A 22,124-nucleotide genomic window follows, 5' to 3' on the forward strand; every position below is an offset into this window, starting at 1 on the left:
AGCTAATACTGGGCACCTAAAATCTCTAAATTCTTTGTAATGCTCTTTCTAATCCATTTTTCTTTATTCCAGCTTTCTCTACAAGAAATGAAGAGAAATATAGTAGTAAGAAGTGGAAGAGTAAAATAATAGAGCTTAAATTAAGTTGTAAGTGGTAAGGCAAAAATGGGGCTCCTATATATTCATGTGTTTATTATAAAAGAAATAGATGGTTCCCTTTTCAAATGGTTTTTTTGTTTTGTTTTGTTTTGTTTTTTTGTTTTTCTCTGGTACCGGGAACCGAACTCACGAACTTGCGCTTGCCAGGTAGGAACTTTTGCCGCTGAGCTAAATCCCCAGCCCCTCAAATGTTTTTAATCAATAATAACATATTACATCTACAACCAACCCCAATTTTTATTGGTAATCTGAGGAAAGAAAATAATGACCTCCATCTGCATGTAGAAATCAGGAAAAAGAGCCACAGTGAAACCAACCACAATACTTTTTTAGTCACCAAAAATTACAATACAAGATTTTTCACTTATATTGAAAACCAGTCCTAGGAATCAGGTAATGGTACTGCCTTTCTTTGTTCAAAACAGACTTTTATAGAAGAGAAAATTATATAATTTACGTTTATCTCAAAAAATATAATTTAATATTTTCTTAAAATATTAAGTTCTCCTTTGCCTTGCTTAGAGATCAGAAGTTGCTTCAAGGACATTTGGAATGAAATACAGTTTACATAGTTTTGTGACAGAGCAATAAGTTACTGTGCTTTCGTAGTTCCTGTTTGTTAACTGCTAAAAACTAGATGTGGAAGCGCTGACCCTGAACTGTAAGCTGTGGTGTGAGGCATTACGGAGAAAAACCCAACTCCAAGTGAACACATATACTAAGTGCCTCAGGATTGAAGCATGGAGCAAATGGTAATTTTTCCATCCCTAGAGAAGTTGAAGAAAAACAGGTGTTTTAATATAGCAGATACTTAGACTTCACAAGCAGATAGTCAGTGGCTTCTTTTTACTTCTCATAGTTGTATATGACACCAAAAATAGTCATCGCTGGATTAAAAACGGTTTCCTAGTCCTCCCAGGCTACAGATGTACTTGGAAAAAGAAAACATTCAGTGATTTTAAAGGAAAAAGACATTTCAGGTGTTACCAAGTCAGAACCAACACTGAATCAATAATGGAGAGTTGAATGGGTTTATTCCTCATTTCTAAATTCAAAAAGAAGAAAAAAAAAAAATAACCAAAAAGAGAAGTGGAACATAAACTGAGCAATGTTTTCACAAGTTCAGATCATGTAGACAGAAAGATTAAAAGTGTAACCCTCCGCACCTGTGCAGATAGCTATTTTAACTGCACTTTGAAATCAATTATTCCTCCTTTTTTTAGAAAGCAGGGGCACATACTAGGAGCCCTACTTTACAGAAGAGAAAGGGTATTGAGGGTTCTTGCCCAAGGGCAACTAACCCCCCCAGTGTCCCGACTTGCAGGCCAATGCTGCTCCTAGGGTTAAGAAGCAGCCCAAGTTTCCTTCCTGAGGATTTACACCCAGCACAGAGAAGTCAAAGCAGCCTTTTTAGCTCGTGTTTTCTCTCTGGAATGTTTGTTCTAGTGAATGATTTCGGGCCAAATGATATGAACGAACGAGAGATCTGTAATATTTATCTGTGCTACCATGTCTTAGGTCATTAAATATGCGCTCAAAGAGGGGGAAAAAGGTTCACAGGTTTCACAAGTAGGACCTGAAAGGAAGATCAGACATACTAGAGTCTCTCCAGTAATGAACTCAATCATTGAGTGCATTGAGCTTAAACAGGAACGCTCAGCAAAAACAACAAAAACTCGAAATGGAAAAGACTAGATCTCGCAGCCTTCTCTTCCTGCTCATCCACGTGGATACAAGCAACTTGTGCACTCAGTGATTCACCAGGCACTAAGGAAAAGGAACTTCCTTCCACCACCACCACCAATAAATTCACTCTTCTCTGCAATTATTATGGTCTGCAAGTACTCGGTCATTAATAGAGAGAAACAGAAAAAAAACAAAGTGAAGAGTAACAGGAAAGAAAGGTCAGAGGGTAGAATGCAGAACTAGAGGGCGGGATCATGAGATTAACTGACAGCACAAGGGAGCCACTCCCTAGCCACGAAGAAGGCCTAGGGAAGTGGGCGGGACTGAGGTATCCTGCGCCAGGCCCGAGCCTGACACGCTGGCTGGGCGGGAACCATGCGTTCCTTAGCAACGCGGAGGCCGCGCCCACTCCGCGGCCCTCCCGGGCCCGCCACCGCCCCTGCCCCACGGCGAGGGCCCCGCGCCCGAGGGGTTTCCGAGCGCCGGGTCCTCCGGCAAAGCCTCCCTCCACCCTGCCCGCCAGGAGCCCCTCCCAGGGGCGGGCCGGTGCTCTCAGCGCTCTGGAGGCTCCTTAAGGAGGTGCGCGCGTTTTCACTTCAGCACCCCAAGATGTCTGCGCTGGTCGCCCCAGTCCCCTCGCCCTCGCCAGACACACGCACACACCTCAGGTGAACCAAGGCAAGGGCCGACAAACTTGGTGTCCGGCTGGGAATGCTGCTGTCCACGGTCCTGTCACTCAGAGGCGGGGGCGGGACGAGTCAGCCGCACACCCCTGTCCCCCAAGGGCGGTAGGAAAAGGGCGTGGTCAGGACGGGGGCGGAGCCTCTCCTCAATCTACTCTCTGATTGGTCGTTGTCTCTCCCGCCTCTGCGCGAGTCCAGGACGCAAATGCGCGCGTCCAGTGGCCTTTGCTTCCTTTTGACGCGAGTTCCGAGTTCAGATGCGGTGCAACAAGGTGACTGTAGAAATTAAAAGACCTGAAACTTGATTAAAAATTTAAAACGCAAGAAATGTTATTTTGACTTTTGTTGCCTACACACTTGACACATATACACGCATTCTGTCGGAAATCCATTCTCAAGTGAGCATCCCAAATTGAAAATTCTCAACTGAAAAAAATGTGTTGACTGCAGATTCAAGCAGCTAAAAAGTTGTACAGCTGTAGTATTAATTTTAACAGAAAAAAGTCTATTTACAGAAGGTGATTGATGAAATGTGACAAACAACTGAAGTTTGCAGGCCCATTCAGGTACTTCGTTTTTCTATCTACAAAATAGTAATGAGATATTAGGTTGTTATTATTTGGGATGCATTTGATAATTGAATGCTCTGTACATGAAGCTTACATAGCCCTCAGAAAACCAGCTAAGAGGTTAGGATATGATTCTCAACCTATGAATAATGAAACACAAGCTAGGGAGGGATACATTTATTTAAGCATTCTGCAAACATGTCTGCAGTCATTTTTATGCTGCGGTAAGCTGAATTTAAAATTCCTTCAAGAATCTGTGCAACTTTCAATTTAATGTTTTTCCTAAAGTATTAAATCCTCTTTTCTCTGGCTAGCTCATCATCTTCAAAAAGCTCATAAGAAAGAAAGTTGCATACCAAAAACATAGAAGAGGGGAGGAAAGAAGGAAAAAAAGAAAAAGCTGAAACAAATATAAGTAGAATAACCAGAATGTTCTGAAATCTCCTGGGATATTATGGCTAGAAGTTAAATCCAAAATGTAATTTTATTTTCTGCCCTCCCAAATCATTTTCTGGTCTCCAATTCCACTCCCAGAAATAAAGGCACAGTTAAGTGAGATTGTATAAATTCTCTTGGCTAGAATTTTTATGGAATTGGCTTTAAAATGGGGAAACATTTTTTCCTACATAAAACCAAGATCAAAAAAGTGTATATGTTGTCAGAAATAGTAATAGTAAGAAAATAACTAACAATATCCCTGGACACATACTTTGAATTTCCACTAAAATGCTCATCATGTTGTGATAAAATTGTTGGAATAAAAGAAACACTTGCCAGTTGCAAATGATTTTTATTTTCCTGCCCTGCCGAATTTCTAAATTCTTCTGAAAACTTATTATGAATAACTCTATACAAGACTTCTTTGACTTGCATGACTGATGGCCCCCATTAAGTTTCTTTAATCTCGAAAATATTTGGTTTTAGTATAAAGAAAAAGAGTTTTGATTGTGCATTAATAAGTATATTATATAAATAAGTACTGTTACATTTAAGTAAATGTGGCAAATTCATTTGAATACTTTTTCTAATGCATATTCAAGTAAGTATAGCAAATGCATTTGTTTGAATAGTCTTACATATATAAAATATTATGCATTTAAGTAAATGCATTATATGCATGTAAATGTGTAAGCATTGAAATAAACACAGCTGTATATTCCAGAAATGTATAGCTCCAGATGTTTGAAGCATGTATTCAAATTTCTGAAACTATACCTTGATATCTAGTTACACGTACCATAGAAAATACTGTGGTATAAATGCACAGGAATGAATTTTAAAATTATATGTACTATGAGGAAATAAGATGAAAACGGCAAATAATGAATTTCTATCATTGAATTTGTTACAGCATATCCTTATAAGATGCACTTGTTCTACTAGTTATTCCACAAACATTTTATAAATGGGGAGAAGCCAATTTACCCTGTATGAATATAAGTACTGCTAAGTAGTTATGCAAATGTGACTCTCTTTTGAGCTCCATTTCTAATTAATTTTCCATACTCCCCATATGTGGAATAGGAGTTTGATACTATCCACTCCTTAGGTATTTATTTTGCACTTCACAAGTCTGTTTAAAACTTTGGAATATGTATACTTTGAAATTCCTCCACAGGCACAAATGTGTATTGGAAAAAAATTATGAAGAATGAATATAACAAATAAATAAGTACAGTTTGGAGATACTGAACATGAAGTAAATGGCATAGTGTAAAATTAAAACAACCACAGATATGTTATGAATGTTTGTTTCTTTACAATATATGACACACGTTATTTGAGTTTTATTTGTAGCAACTTGAAATATAAACTAACATCTAGTAATGTTATATGCCAGCACCTTAGGCCTATATGAATAAGTGTAAGTGGAAATTGGAATTGAAAAAATTCCAATTTGAATTGAAATTGGAAAAAAGCAATTTAATTCATTGCACGTACTTCTGTAACTGTGGTTTATCTTTAAAAATTGTGATTATGTTAAAAATATATGGTCTATTAAATATATTTAAATGATAAATATAACATGCAATTAATCTTGTTCAGAAGTCTTTTAAGTGTTTTTTTTTGGTTTTGTTTTTTGTTTTTTTTTTTGGTTTTTCTCCGGTAGCGGGAACCGAACTCACGACTTTGCGCTTGCCAGGCAGGCGCTTTGCCGCTGAGCTAAATCCCCAGCCCCTTTTAAGTGTTAATAGTTGAATTATAAAACTTACCCCCTCCAAGTAGCTATAACTAACTACTTAATAGGTCACACCTATTGATATTTCTTTACAAACATCATAGCACAAAACCATAGTAGTATTTGGGGTAAATTTTATTGAAGTTTTTTAAAGAAATTATTTCTCATTTGAATATGTATAGGAATTCTCTGTCATCACCAAAGTGTATGCTTGAAAGTCACAGTTTTTACTTATAGCACTACATTTAAACCACTTAATAAAAACTGGAAAATGAATTTGCTTTTTAAATAAGAGTTTCCCTTTTCAAAAGTCAAAAAATTAATGAACCATAAAAATAATTTCCACTGACTTATAAAATACTTGGAATTATAGCTTCATAGTACACATGTGAAATGAACTTCATGGAAAGTATGTACCTACTTTATGAAATAGATCATTTACATGATTGTCTTTTTAATGATTAAATGCAAGTTTGTCTCTGAAATCTAGAAAAACTACTATGTATGTTATATTCAAATGATATAAAAACAGACATTTTTTTGTGTCACAAAATGAAAGGATTTTGAAGATATAATTTCAAATATGTTGCTGCCAGCTTTTCCTTAACAAATGACATGTTTATAAAAGACATCATGTAGCCAGTTGAAAATGTTTACATTGACTATTTTTCAGTTTATTGAACATTGACTATATGTCAATGACTTCAAAACATTTCTGAAATCATGATGTGGTTTACATAGTAATTTACAGGGAGCATTTTGCCCCATCCTAATGTCTCTAGCTGGTGATTCAGTAATCCAAGCTGCTTTGATTTTGGCTTCTTCCCTTTCAAAATGAGGCCTCCACAATCCTCATATCAGCAGCTGCAGGATTTCACAGGAGCTTTTCATGGCCACGGTAAAAATTGAAACACATGACTGATCTAGGAGGTACTTTTGTCACTCAGTATTATTGCTAAGATTCATAAACATGATGTCCATTTAATATTACCTTCCTAAGAGCTATCTCCTTATGCTCCCCTTTATTACATCCCAGTTTCTCCCAAAATCTACCATTATAAAGTTTCTTATTGTACTTTTTCATAGTGTTTTACCACTTTTTATTGTACCATATACATAATTCACTTATTTATTATGTGTATTGCTTATTATTTTTCTTCATCTCGAGAGTGTAATTGCTTGAGGGTAGAGATCCTTGCCTGTCTTATTAATTGATGTATCTCAATTTCTAAGAGCAGTATATAGTATCTAAAGACAGGTGGGAAGAATTTCTTTATTGAATGAATTGCTGTGCCTAGCTATGACTGATCTGTTTTAAAATATTCTAGTGTTTGTATATATGGCACATCATTTATCTGTTTTCCTGTGATAGACTATTACTAGTTCTTCTGTAGAAAATAGTATGATTATGAACACACTAATTTCCTGGTGCAGATTTGCCAGATTTTGTCTTTTGTCCATAATTAAGAATAACAAAATTTTTAGAGCATGTCCATATTTTAAGGAAAAATAAAATGCCAAATTGTTTTCCTAAGGTATTGTGCTATTTGCCCTTCTAACGGAAAACTTTATTTGGTTTAAATGTATTAATCCTTTTAGAAAACCAAATTTGGTATTTGATGGCTTACTTTATTTTTATTTCATTGTTTTATATTGTTCATTATTCTTTTTTCCACTGACTCAATTTTCTTATTTTGCTATTTCTTTAAGTTAGAAACTAAGGTAGATGAGTTTAACTTATTTTTTTTTTTTTACCTAAATAGAACATTTAGAAATAGAAAGCTAACTTTAAAAATTGCTTTCATTGTATCCTATAAATTTTGACATGTACTGTTAATTTGAATTCATTTAAGGTGTTTAAATTTCCCTTTCATCAAATTTATCTTTTACCATTGGGTTATAACTTTAGAATTGTATGCTTAGTTTCCAGGTACTTGAGGGTTTTCTAGTATCTTATCATTACTGACTTTTCATATAATTAAACTGTAGTTAGAAAACATAAACTTTATGATTTTAAACATTTTGAAAATTATTGATATTTATAATCCAGCATACAATTTATTTTGATGATATATACTTTAAAAATTTATATTTTGCAATTGTTGGATATAGTATGTTATAAATATCTGTTACAGTCTATATTCTTACTGACATTTTTAGCATATTCTATCACTATTGAAAGACAAGTTTTAAATCTTCAACTATGCTTATGCATTTCTGTATATTTCTCTTTAATTATTTTAATTCTTGCTTTATTTATTTTGAAATTCTGCTTTTAGAAATATACACATTTAAGACTGCTATGATTCCTAATTAATCAATGCATTTATCATTATAAAATTTTTGTTTTGTTTTTTAATGTCTAGTAATATTATTTATCTTGATGTGTACTTTCCTGATATTAATAAAGTTAGGCTAAGATGCCTGGGCTTACTCTATTAAATACATTTTTCATATTTATTTTAAGCTATCTGTTCTTATATTCAATCTATATCTTATAGAGAACATATTGTTGAGTTTCCTTTTTTAAATCTCATCTGACAGTTTTTACTTTACTATCTAAATGTTTCTTCATTTATATTTAATGTAATCATTCATATGGAAGGTTTAACTTTTAGTGTGTGTTTTCATCTTTCTATATATTCTTTATTTTTCAATTCCATTATTTTCTTGTGTTTATGTTTTCCTTTTTCAATTTGGTTTAGTCTCCCTTAGCTCAGCTTTATTTTTAGAAAACAACGGCCTCTAATGACTTTTTAGCTATATTTATTTTACTTGGAGTTATCCTAGGGTTAACCTTGTGTATCCTTAGCTCATTGCTAACATTTATCAGTGTTATATCCATTTAATATTATGCTGCTAAAAATGATACCCCTGTTCCTCTTTCATGCTGAGTCTCACTTTTCTCTCAACCTCAACACCCAGAGCTGGAGTTCACAGTTTCACAATCCACACACAGAAATTCAGAAAGGTAGGAAACTTATAATTGCATACAATGATTCCCCAACTTGCAAACATTCTATTTATAAACTTTCACAGATGCAAACAGATCTTGCATTTGGTGTTCTTATGCTTTACATTGTGTATTTGTGTCAAATGTGTTTAAGACTCACTTTGCCAGACTTAGGAATGAATCTGACTTGTGAATGTTCTCCTGAAACAGAATTTATTTGTAAGTTGGGGAGTTACTGTCATTCTGTTCTGCCCATCTTGTATTATTATATCTTTCAAATTGTAAAACTGCAACTTAAAATACAATTATTCTTGATTAAATGATCAACTTTCTTTAAGGAAATTAATAATTATTTACATTAGCTCATACTTACTATTTCTGGCAGATATAGTTCCTTCCTACAGTTCTAATGGTATCACGTCCTTTCTTACTACAAAATTGTCATTTTTATAGTGATATTGGTGATATTTTCCCTCAGCTTTTATTTGTCTGAAAAACATTTTTACCCCCTTTTAAGGTTACTTTGAATTCTGAGTTGGAAGTTACTTTTTTTTCCTGACCATTTTTAAAAATGCTATGTAACTATCTTCTTGCTTCCATGTTTCTAATGAGAGTTTTACCATTATGTATCTTGAGATTCCTTTATTTGTAATCCTTGTATTCTTTTCACATCTGACTGTCTTCAAGACTTGGTCTTTAGTTTTCAGAATTTTCATTACCATGTGGTTAGGTGTGTAATTGTTTATTCTACTTTGATTTTACCATATTCTTGGATTTATAAGTCAATGCTTTATATCAACTGGAAAGTTCATCTGATATTTTTTCAAATAATGTTTCCAGTCCATCATAATTCTTCTATAATCCCAACTGTATGAATGATAATTGTTACCCAGGTGTTCTTTTCTCAAGTGTTCACTTGAGATTCTTCAGATTATATGCCCACTTCCACTCCCTTTAATCAGCTTTTAAGCTTATTCAGTGAAAATTTCAATTCACTCATTGTAGAATTTTTAGAATTCCCATTTAAATATGTGTTATATTTCTTACTGTTTACTGAGACAGTGTTTTCCTCACCAAAGCTATATTTCCCTTTAAGTCTTTGGACATGTTGATAATTGTTTTAAACATTTTACCTGGTATAAAACATCCATACCTTCTTGAGGTCATATTATATTAACTGATACTTTTCTTAGCTCTTGGTCATACTTGTCTTTGTCTTTGCATGTCTGATAAATTTTTATTTTATAATGGATATGTTAGTCCATTTTCTGTGATTGTAATAAAATACCTGAGGCCAACTAACTCTATGAAGAATAGGAGTTTATTTAGCTCACATTTTGCTAAACTGAAAGTTCAGAATTGGACAACTTCATTGTTTTGATGCCTGGTGAGTTCCTAATGAGGACAGCATCATGGCAGAACACATATGAAAACAAAGATCTCATCCCAAGACAGGGAGCTAGGGTCATTAGAGTCCCATATTCCCATTGATCTTTGGACCTCTCATTAGGCCTCATCGCTAGGCCTCATCTCTTAAAGATTTCTCACCATATCCGTATCGCAAAACTGAGGGCCAATCCTTTTACCCATGAACCAAGCCATGGCACTGGACATTGTGGCTATGCTGTAGAGACTTAATTATGTTACATTTTGCTGAAAACTGATTTTTTTTTTCCTAGCAGTGATGTCAATTATGCTCAATTGCCTTGCATTTCTGGAGGTTTGATTTTATGCTTTGTTAAGGTGGATTTATGGATATACTGAGGTATTTCCCAATTCCTTCTTATAGGCTGTACTCATTGGCAAACTCCACTTCCCCTTCTGTTTTCTCAGTGCTTGGTTTTAAGCTTTATTAGTGGATGTTGAATGTAGATTTTATGGTGAAGTCCCCATCTGTGGTCTTCCCAGTGTCTCAGTTTTATATATGACATGTTCTCTCTATGATCTCTTTCTTCTGTCTGGACTACAACTTGATATCTCAGTCAAGTTGACTTCTAATATCTTTATTTATCTTCTAATTTTATAGAAGACAGCCATTAGTAACATTTTCATGTCTCTTGTCATAAGTATACAGCCACAGATTTGTCAGGAACTCCCAAAAAGACTTTTGGGACCCCTTATGTTTATCTTTGTTCTGTCCAATATTGTTCCCTACAAAGTCTAACCATTGTGACACACTCAGACTGTGAAATATGCCCCACAGACTAATGACATTGATGTGCTTTGCTTATGTTATAGTTCTTTATGGTATGATGAGGAATTTTGTCCCAGAGAGCAACCACAAACAGGTTTATAGCAAGTGTTTCCCCTCACTTAGGCATCACAGTCAGGTGCTGACTCTTATCCAATGCCTAAGAAATATTACCCTATGTATCTTGTTAAGTTGTTTAGGTAGAAGAGCTAGTCTGGTCTCATCAATTCTACTATAGTATAAAGCAAAAGTCAGCACTATTTCAATTTTTATTTTGTATTTTGTAATTCTGATAAACTTAAAATGTTACTCTACTTTCTACACAGGCATGTCTTCTATAATGACATTTTTGGGGGGTTTTCCTTTTCAGTATTTTAAATTTAATTTTCATACTACAATTTCCAATACAGTGTTGAACAAAAGCGATGATGGCAGGTATGCTTGTCTGTTTTTTATTCTCCAAGGGAAAGGTTTAAACATTTATCATTATGTATCTGTCAACTGAATTTTTATAGTTATTTTCTACTTGGCTAAGGAAGTTCCCTTTTGTGTGCAGTTTTCAAAGACTTTTCAAAAAGATCATAAATGAATGTTAGCTCTATCAAATTTTTCAACATGTTTTGCAGTGATTGCAAGGCTTTTCAACTTTATTCTATCAATGTGATGAATTACATTAATAATTTTTTCAATTTTAGTGTCACTGTCCCACCAGGTGTAGTTGAAGCCCTGGACGGTGGTCAGGTGATAGCTGCCAGCTCACAAGACTTCAGTGGGTCGTTGGGAACCAAACTTTTTGTGCATTCCTAGACACTGTGACACATGGCATGACCCTTACTAGGACAGTGACAGTGTCATTGTCTATATTTGGGCCAAGGAAACAGGGAAGTGAAGTAAATGAGTGGAAAAGGTCAATCCTACCAGGTGGAAAGCTATATATGGCTAACCCCTTATCAATGGCCAGAATTTATACCTGATCTTAAAAGGGGTCAGGACCATTTGCTCCAGGCCAGATTCACGATATGAGAACAGCAAACTTAGAAGGTCCCGATATGTGCTACTCTTGCTATCTGGAAATTTTTGATTTTATCTTTGAATTTGTCTTTTGTAAATGAAATTTAATAGGATAGTGAACTATGTATATTAACCAAGGGCAAAGGCACAAGATACACATTCACTGCCATGATGCCAGTTTTCCTGCTTGCATGTAAGTTCATGATGCCCCATGGCAGATCCATGATGTGTGGCAATTCAGCAAGACTCCAAGCAGGCATGTGGTAAGTGAGCTTTGAGAGTCACTTATTTCCATAGAGCATGATAAAATGTGTGCATGACAAACAGATAGTTTTTGCAGTGTGTCCATTTTTAGTAAGAACAAAATACATATGGATGTATTAAATATGAAATATAAATTGTGTAATTTCATATATGACTAATTCCATATATGACTACAAGCTTTTATATTCTCATGTACAACTTGTATAACTTAACATAAAGGTGAATGGAAACATTAATGTTAAAGTTATAAGCTTCTTAGAGTGGGCATTAAATAATAAATACAAAACTTTATGAAATATTGACAAAAAGTTTCAAATGAAAGCAACAAGCTTTGTAGTTTATTACTTTTGATGGAAAATTTTCCCTCTGGCTTATAAGTTAGGTAGAAGTTGAGGTCATTGATTAGAGAATTTTCAGTGTTTTTTAATACAATACATTAGGGATATGTTATGATTTATGTCTAGATATCCCCCCCGCAAAGCCTCATGCAGTCATGGGGTAGGCTTCTAGAGTTTTTGATTGATTCATGGTCCAATGTTGGGACTATGGGTGTGAGAGATTCACCCACCTTGGAGTGGGTAGTGTGCATACAATATAAGGGAGGGAAAGAGGCTTTCTCTTCCTGCCTCCTCCTCCCTTTTTGCTCTTTCTGCTTTTGCTGTTTTCCTCCATCGTGAACTGTTGCCCTCTGCCGTGTGCCACTCTGCCTTGGAGCCAGCAGAGTATGGACTGAAACCTCCATAAACTGTAAACTAAATACATCTTTCCTTCGTTAATTGTGGACATTAGGTATTTGGCCTCAGCAATGAGAGGAAAGTAACCAAGACAGGATAGAAATTTTTCTGTAAACACTGGTAAATTTTTATCCCATGAGTTCTAATATATTTTGTTTTCATCTTTATTTAAAAATCTTCTAACTTCCTTTTTGATTTCTGATATGATATAGAATTTTTTTAGTTTCAGAGAGATTTTTTCAGAGATCAATTTCTTACTTGATTGCATTACAATTACAAAATATATGTTGTATGGTTTTTATTATTTAAAGCTTATAGAAAAGCTTTTAATGGCTCATTATATAATTTATCTTGGTAAATACTTAATGTGCTCTTGAAGAGAATCCGTCTGTATTTTATTAATGTTCTATAAATTTTATTTATGTCATTGTTTTACATATTCAATGTCTTTGCTGATTTTTGTCCACTCATTTTAACAGTTTCTCAAGAGAGGGGTGTTTACCTTACTATACCTATAGATTTGTGTATTTGTTCTTGAAGTTTTATCAGTTTTGGGTTTCTGTTATTTTTTTTTACATTTTGAAGACCTTCTTTATTTCAAATATTTTTTGCTCTGGAATGCTCTAGAGTATATCTTTACCCTGGAATCTACATTATTGGGAATTAATCTAATCATGTGTGTTTTCTTTCAGTTGATTTAATTTTCTAATCATCTATTTTTAACCAATTTGTACCTTTATATTTTCAACTTTTAAAACAATTATAGGGAATGTATTTGCAGTAAGAAGGGACAGAATGCCACTGGAAATGTAGGAAGGAACCATATCTACCAGAAATGGTAGGTATGAACAAATGTAAATAATTATAAATTTCCTTGAAGAAAGCTGATCATTTAATCAAGAATAATTGCATTTTAAGTTGAAACTTGTGTGCTACTTCTTTAGCAAAAAACTGAGATTCCTTAGATTCCTTAGTTCACCTTTTATTGTGATATAAACATTGTCTGATTGTGCTATAGACATTGCCTATCTTTGCAATAAATTGTCACTTATTTAGCACTCACAGCTTTGTTCCATATCTTTTGATGAAAAACTTTTCCTTGACTATGAATATATTTCAGGTATCTTTATATTCAATAAAATCTGGAAGCTATAAAAAAGAACATTCAACTATTATGTATAATGTATCAATTTTTATGTCTAACTGAACTAAATTCTACCTAAACAAAAATTTGTTCTTCTGACAATTATCATGACAAATTTCTCTCAACCTGTTTTGTGTGTAAAGGTTAAAAATTCATTGACTGAATTTTTTCCTAGACTCAAATTAAGCACTGCTATACAGTTGCTTCATTTAGTTTTTTATCTAAAGCAATTGACACTGTGATTTTGAATGCCTATTATTGTTCCTTAGTGGTCTCCAATGTCTGAGACCATTTACTGAAGGCATAGCTTTTTTTGCCTTATATATGAAATGTGAGAAATTCTCAGGGTATGTATGTGTGTGTTTGGGAGAAATACAGTGAAAGAGAGAGAATGAGTGAGAGAGAAAAGAGTGAAAGAGAGTGTATGTACAGTAAATGCCCATTACAATTTAGCTACTGGCCATGAAATCTCTACTCCTGTATTGACCTCCACTCATGATAGTTTCTGGGTTTCACCTCCTATTTTTTTCTATGTTTTTATTATTTTCTATTATATTACAGTATTGTAATCATTTTTATATGAATATTTTTGGGTTGTGGAACAAATCACCTGAGTTTCCATTGTTTCTTAAGGAAAAATTCATTTTGCTATAAAACTGCTTTTGAGTACAAGCATGTTTCCAGAATGAATTATGCTCGCAAACCAAGGTTTTGCTGTACTTCTTGCTATTTGACTAGTGCTCTGTCTCTTATATGTGAGTTATATGGCAAGTCAAATTACCAGAAAGGTGCTTGTGGCTTTTAATCACAGGGACGTGATAACTGGATAATTGCAATGTACAAATGTAGTGAGTTGGGATCCTTTCAGATTTCTCAGGGTAATTTCAAATATCTTTGCAAGAATTAAACATATGTTCATGTATATTACTACATGTTATATAGAATAATCTACCAGAAAAAAAATTTTTGCAAGTTCTTCAGGGGCACCATAGTATTTTCTCAAGTATCAACTGCAATAATTATTTTATTTCAAATGATTTTGTGACTTTATCTACCAGGTATATACATTGTCTGAAATTAACTTGAAAGCTTTTTACTTTAAAGGTTTTTCTTCTATTGACAAAACATAACTATTTGAGGAAATAATTGAACCCAGAAACTAGTAAAATTAACAACTATGTTTATAAGAAAGGACGAGATTGTCTTTCTCAACAAATCTTTGTTAATAACTTCAACCAAATTTACCAGGAGAATTTTACTCAGACTTAATTAGAATATACCTTTATAACTCACTCTGTATGAGTCCCACAGCTCCTGAAGTAATTCCATAATGCAGAACATGTGAAGCCTACAGTCTCTCCAGCTACTCTTAGCTGAAATCATTTCTTAGAACTTCCTCTCCCATTTAGTTCTAATTTCTCGTTATATACATGGCAGACAGGACAAGTAGAAACAAAATTTATTTTTTGAAGCTGGGGACATAGTGATAAAGTGCCTATTTTACACAAACGAGGCCTTTGCTTCAATCCCCAACACTGATACATTAAAACAGTCTTTATTTTGTAGTTTTCCAAATAATAACTTGTTTCTAGGAGAAAAATAGAATAAAATTGGACCATAGCACCTCCTCTGGACTTTCAAGAGATGTTTCTGTAAATCTAACATAAACCGATGTCAGGAACTTTAGTTCTTTTAGCGTTCCCAGATTTATTCAGTTCCTTAAAAACTAGCTAAAAGGAGAATCAGTTTTCCCCCAGAGAATGGAAACTCTATAGAGAGTTATTTAATGTATAGACTTACATTTGTGTGGATACATCATTTGGTTTTACATGATAAATGTCTGGGTTTCTCCTGAATAATTAGCACAAACAACATAAGGAATTGAATGAGTACTATTATTTTCTTTGAATACTAACAATCTTAACTAGCAGCTAGTCTTATTGGTGCGTTATTATGAGAAGCAATTGCTTACTATACTTATTAATAAAAAATGAGTGATTATATGATTCATCAAAATATATAAAATAATTTTCTGAAAACAATGATTAGAATAATTGTACTAATTTTAACGCACAGACTTTCAACATACATTCTAGAATTATGTATAGATATTAAAATTTTATTTTTTAGTGATGTTTACAAATAAAGAGATAACTTCTCAAGTGAAAACCCAAGGTAATAAACAGTATACTAACTTTGATCTAAATATTGACAGAGATACATGTAAAGTTACAAAATAGTGATATAGATAAGGTATACTATTGTGGTATAGGCACCTGAGTTAGATAGAAATGTTATAGGCAGTCATACAGGGCCAGGCCATTCAAGGAGCCTCATGAAAGACAAGATAAGATACACATTTGCTGTGGGCCAGACATCAAGACAAAGGACTAAACAAATACACCCACATACTTCCCTACGTGTAAACATCAGAGATTGATATTCTAAACAGGTAGTGATCACCTTGAAGAGTCCCTGACCCAACCCCTTACAGCAAAAGCCCTTGTTCTGTATTCCTGTCCACTTGCTATGCAATTTGCTTCCCCATTTGACCCCTATTTAATCAATTTTACCTGAATAATTATACTTGTAATCTTATTGGCTGGCCATAGTTTTGTCCCACCTCATGCCTACCTTGTAATTTCTCTTTTGTCCCCTACCTTGGATCCACCTCACCTTGTGGTTTTCCTCTATAAAAGACCCTAGAAAAGACAGTCTTGGGCAACCCACATGGGCTCCGCTTCTGTCCCTGTGTTGGACCAAAGCTTTCTTTCCCTCAATAAATATATTCTGCTGTTAACCTCCATTATTCCTAAAATTCATTCTTTGATTTTAGAGAACACAAACTCATCCCATACATTGTTCAAGTTGGAGTTTTTATTTTCCTGTATCAATTGTATGTACTATAATTTGGAAGACATAATCATGGTGATTTTATTTTTACCTCACATTTATTTACATTGTCTAAAGTTATTATATCTGAAAAATCGAAGTCATATTTTTTTATCACAGAAAGAAACAGGAGGGAAAATACTATTTTTTCTGTGTACATATATATGTTTGTTTCAGTTTCATGGTACCTTTACTAGCATTACAACCTCTAACAACACCATGTTGATTTGGTACATTTATTTTTTATTTTAACACTAAAAACTAAAATCAACTTCATTTTGAATGCTCACAATTTGACCTTTGATTCAACTCATCTCTTAAAATTATTGTACTTTTTAGTATCTGGGTCTTATTCTTCAATGTTTACTTGGGTAATATTTACACTTAAGGAACTGGTCAGCTCAAATACCATTTGTTCCCAGGTTTCAAACATCTCTACTTTGGCCAAAAGCTGAATTCTTAGTGTTCTAAATAAACCAAAGGAAAATTTTTCTTAATGATTAGCAAATTTTATTGACCACAAATTTCTCAGCATTAGGAACTATACCTCATTCAACATCTTATAACCTTGTAATAGTATATGATAAAAACATATGATAAATACCTATGAATATGTTCACCCTTTTCTTCCAGTTTGTAGTTCTAGTTCCATGTCAATCAAACTATGGCTATGTTATTCAGATTTCCATCACTATGAAAAAATTCCTGAGATCAATAATGTAAAGTAGGGAAGGTTTGTTTTGGCTTCAGGTTTAAGACTTCGATTTATGGTCACATGGCTCCATTGCTTTCAGGCCTCTGCCAAGGCAGAAACATCATGGAAGGAAGGCATGGTGGAGGAAAGCTTCTCACCTCATTGCAGCTGGGAACACAAAGAGAGAAACAGAAAGACAGACAGAAAGACAGAGAGAAAGCCAGAAAAGGGCTAAGGACAAGATAGAGTCTCCATGACCCACTTCCTTCAACTATAACAACAGCTAGAAAAAAATCATGTTCTATGGATGCAGATTAGGTAGACAAATCAGTGGAAGAGTATTGACAGCCATAAATGAATACTTCATCCATGAGAATTTAATTTAACTTATGATCAGGATAATACTATAGATCAGGAATGGAGGGGTTAGCCATAAAAGATGTTTCTACCTTAAAATAATCAATTTAGAACCACAACTCACCCTCTAAATCAAAATAAATTCCATATGTATGAAAAGCTAAAACCAAAACATGGGAGAAATTATGATTAGAATAAAATATGGCAGAATATTTAAACATAAAAATGTGAAGATCATAGAATATATTGCTGTATTTTAACTACATGACAGTATTTTCTTAAAAACAATTGTTAACAAAGTTTAGCAAACTAAAAGACAAACAAATAGTGGCAAAATTTTCACAAAGATTAATACTTTAATGAAGAGTTTGTAATAGAGAGTTTTAAAAGTACTAATACTTTAATAACCAGGATCATAAGCAAATCATAAAAACATAGGTTGAAAGTAAAATGATGTTTTAATATCATTCTGTAATGGTCAGAAGATGGTAAGATGGAAACATAAAGGTGGAATTACCCAAAAAAGTGCTTTACATTTGGAGTTACTTATTAAAACAACAAAATGAAGACCTTTTATAAAGATTTGCTCAAGTGTTAGGAACTTCTATTTTACTTACCAATTTGTAAGAAAATTAAATTAACCACAACATATGTTTCTCCAAGAATGCCAGTCAGTTATGTACTAATATGGCTGCTCTATTTGTTGTGATGCTCTTTTTTTTCAGTTTCGATATTTTATTTTTATGCTTTCTCTGTATCTTTTTTTGGTCAGACTTGGCAAAGATAAATCTATATTATCAGTACTTCAATTAAAGTATAAAATCATTTTTATTTATTTTACCAAGTAGGCTATATTGATATCAAAGGACAAATGGTAAGCTTTATTAAGTTAAGCCAGAAAAGAAAAAGGAAATTCTTTGCTGAACTAATAAAACTGAATCTATGAATGAAGGGTGCTTCAACGGCCCATGAACAACTTATTAGGGCACTGTTAATAGAATGGCTTAACTCTAGTTGTATCTACCACTGTAGAGATTTAATTTCCCCTGCAGATTCAAATTCCTGGGAGAAACAATCCAACTCCTTACCAAAATACTCATTAATTCTTTAGTTTTATTTATTTTTATCTCAAGTCCTTAGGTCTTTCTAATATACACAGTCAGAAAAATTAGTTTTGTCTCTTCCAATTCAATTTTTGTATCGTACACAATAGTTTCTAACCTCAAATGTTATCTGGAATATGTTTTTTTGTTTAAATTTTTCTGCTTATTTAATTCTTGAGTAATTTGTAATTCACTATTCCAGGTTTGGAGGATATGGCAGAGAGCAAAACAACCCTTTCCTCCTGGAGCTTGCTTTCCAGAAGATAAGACACAGATAAGAAATCAGAAGAGTGCATCGTGGTGGTCTACAGGAAGTAGAGATAGGGCATTCTGAGATACCCAGATCATCAGGTAAATGGCTGCCCCCTGGGTGGTAGAGAAACATTTTGCAGAAAGACAATTTGAACTACATAGCATTCAGGTGAAATACAAAAATCGGGATAAGTAAAAGAAGAAGCTGTTGCTCAGCCCTGGCACTGCTAATAGAGGAAGTTTGGAGAACAGGCCATCTTGTGAACTGCCCAGAGCATCCAGGGGAAGGAGTCAAGGGGCTCCACAGTCTGGTACTCAACCTAGCAGTCACAACCCTAGATGACAGACAAGGTGAGAAGTTCTCCCACAGGAGTGTAGAAATTTTTGTAGTCCAGGGCCTCCTAGATGAAGGCCAGTGTGGGGATCACAGGCCTGAAGGACATCCTAAGAATAGTAGTGTGTGTGTGTGTGTTTGTGTGTGTGTGTGTGTGTGTGTGTGTGTGTGTGTGTGTGTGTGTGTGTGTGTTAGAAGCCCAGCACTGGGAACCAAAACAGATGGATGACACAGTTATGGTCCAGGCTCAGGGTTTCTTTTCCCTGGCACCAGACCCTGAGGAGGACCAGGGGTATTATATTTTTCAAATATTTCTCCACTTAGAACAATTCTTAATTATCCCTTATAATGAGCAGTTGTAAAGTGTTCATGAAATTAAAAGTACAAATTAAAAGGCAATGAAAAAGATCACATTTCATGTTACAGTGATCCATGCATATCCATGTTTATAGAAGCACAATTCATAATAGCTAAACTTTAAAAGTGGTCTATGCATCCATCAACAGATAAATGGATAAAGAATGTATGGTATTTATACACAATGGAGGTCTACTTTGCTATATATAAAAATAAACTAGATTCATTTGTAAGAAAATGGATGCACCTTGAAACCATAATATTAAGTGTAATATGTCAGGCACATGAGCTTAAATATCACATGGCTCCTCTTATATGAGAACCCCAAAATATAAATAAAAAGCAAAATAAAAAATAGATGGTGGGAAAAAGGGAGATAGATCTTTTGCAAATGAGAGAGGGACCAAGAGATAGAAGCAGGAACAGAAAATGAAAGAATTATGTGTTATGTACATGTTCCAATTCCCCAAGAGAAATATGATCATATACTGCAAACAGGTACTAATAAGAAATAAAAATGGAAAAAAATTAAAATTCATTATGGATAATGATAATTTCTTTCATTATTTCCTATCCATCGTTTTTTGGCTCTTCCAACATCACAGTTTGAAAATATTCTCACTAATCCTAAAAGTGCTTCCATTTGTGAATATTGTGCTCTTATACCAGGAAGCACTCTTTTAGATAGCTGCATTTAAGCAAGTACATTGTTTATTCTTTGGAGATCATCATATCAGTATTCTTCCATGTTATTTATTTGCCTTCTTTGAATGCTAGCCATTGTTATTTGTTAAATATTTGTAATAGCTCTAGTAGTGACTTGTGTTTGGGGTACAAATAAGACTTTGGGTTTTTTGTTGTTTTGTTCTAAATGTTTAATTGAAATCTAATCATTTTAAGCATTTGGTAACTACTGAATTTGGAACCTATGGCAGAGGTTGACCAATATTTAGTCTGTAAATACATGCATACCTTTACTTTTCCATCTTAGGGAAATTTTGTCAATGTTTACTCAATGCAATATTGCACTCACTAGTTTTAATGGAAGTGTATTTTGCTAGAAATGGTTCATAAAGTCAGAAGATCTGATGTCATGCTCTACAATCATCACCCATTAAAAACTGTGAAATTCTGGAGGGATCATTTTCTTCACCCAATTTGCTCACCACCTTCATTTAACTTTTTCCCCTAATAGATAGGCCATAACTCAAATTTTTGCTTCTGAATATTAAATTTATATAACTTTTAATTCACATTGTTGATCAACATTAACTTCATTTAATGAAGTGTACAAGTTTTTAAAACATTTATTAGATCAGCTCATTTCTAGATTTAATAAAAAAATTTTCTATATCACTATTTATTTCTTTTATTTTTATTTGTATTTTCTGTGTTTTCTTGAGACAGGGTATCACATTTGTAGTTCACCCTTGCCTGGAACTGACTGTGTAGACCAGACTCGCCTCGAACTCATGGCAATCCTGCCTCAGCATCCTGTGCACCAACATACCTGGCTGCTTTCATTATATTGAGCAATAACTAAATGTCCATTGAATTTAAAATATATATAAAATACCCTATATGTGAATTAGATATGAGCTCAACTTTATACTTCTACTTCCTATCATGGTCTTTACTCATGCTCAATGATCTAATCAATATTCAAGAATTTTATGCTTCCATAACAAAGAACAATTGAAAAAATGCATGAGAGCCAAACCAACCCTATAAAGAGTACTAAAAGATATTCTAGAAAGAGATAAAAATCACCACAATTTCAAGAACCAAAACATATTTATAATGAAAACTATAGAGCTGTATATCAAAATTCAAAATAAAGTAGTTGACGCATAAAAAGTATATATATTCAAAAGGATATTGCCTTCTAAAATCATTCTCCTTAAAAGTTAATCAAGATGAGGGGCATACTGGGTCCTGGGGAGCTTCGGGAGCCTCAGTGAGCCATGCCTCACCCACCCATACCATCACTGGAGTGACACTGAACCCCAGGCAAGCTTAGGAGCTTTGGTGAACTGCCTGGGAGAGGAGAACTCTGCCTCTTCCCTGCTGCCACCATCCCAGGAGAGATCCTGAGTCCCTAGGAAGTTTGAGGGTTTCAGTGAGCTACTCTGGAATGGAGTGACTCTACAATCCACACACCCCACAATCACAGGAGTGACACTGAGCCCAGGAAGCCTTGGGATCTTGGAAAATGACAAAACAAAGCAACAAAATGCAATATCAAACCTCCACCCCATGCAGAACAATTGAGGAGACAACAACATGTAAGAGCTTAGAAGTCACCCAGATGAAATTTCTGAAATGATAGCAACTGAAGCAAAGAAACAACTCCATCAAGCCATAGAAAAAATAAAATCAGAAATAATCTCTCAGATAAAAAAAGAAATGACAAAAATAATGAAAGAATTCTTCAGTACATCCAAAGAAGACATAGACAAAAAATAGTGAAATAATCTCTCAGGTAAAAAAAAGAAACGACAAAAATAATGAAAGAATTCTTCAGCACATCTAAAGAAGACATAGACAAAAAATAGAGGGGCA

The 22,124-nt window shown here is 34.0% G+C and overlaps 1 protein-coding gene and 1 long non-coding RNA gene across 6 annotated transcripts in view; one reads left to right on the forward strand and one right to left on the reverse strand.

Moving 5' to 3' along the window:
- The window catches only part of Triqk (triple QxxK/R motif containing), a 53,069-nt gene extending 50,406 nt beyond the window's left edge, over positions 1 to 2,663 (reverse strand). For all 4 annotated transcript variants that reach the window (XM_013512848.1, XM_013512847.1, XM_005381782.2 and 1 more), the window contains exon 1: positions 2,509 to 2,663. The gene's annotated coding sequence lies outside the window, so the exon portion shown is untranslated. The remainder of the gene's footprint in view (positions 1 to 2,508) is intronic.
- A 105-nt stretch (positions 2,664 to 2,768) lies between these two features.
- LOC102018395 lies at positions 2,769 to 21,155 on the forward strand. 2 transcript variants are annotated; one of them, XR_001233466.1, is made up of 3 exons: positions 2,769 to 2,800; positions 18,822 to 18,970; positions 20,970 to 21,155. It is a non-coding gene; the product is annotated as an uncharacterized LOC102018395 (long non-coding RNA). The 2 variants fall into 2 exon arrangements; XR_260468.2 differs by lacking the exon at positions 2,769 to 2,800 and adding an exon at positions 13,203 to 13,267.
- The last annotated feature ends 969 nt before the right edge of the window (positions 21,156 to 22,124 follow it).

The sequence above is a fragment of the Chinchilla lanigera genome, unplaced genomic scaffold (genome assembly GCF_000276665.1).
Source record: "Chinchilla lanigera isolate Chin_1 unplaced genomic scaffold, ChiLan1.0 scaffold00016, whole genome shotgun sequence".
NCBI lineage: Eukaryota > Metazoa > Chordata > Mammalia > Rodentia > Chinchillidae > Chinchilla > Chinchilla lanigera.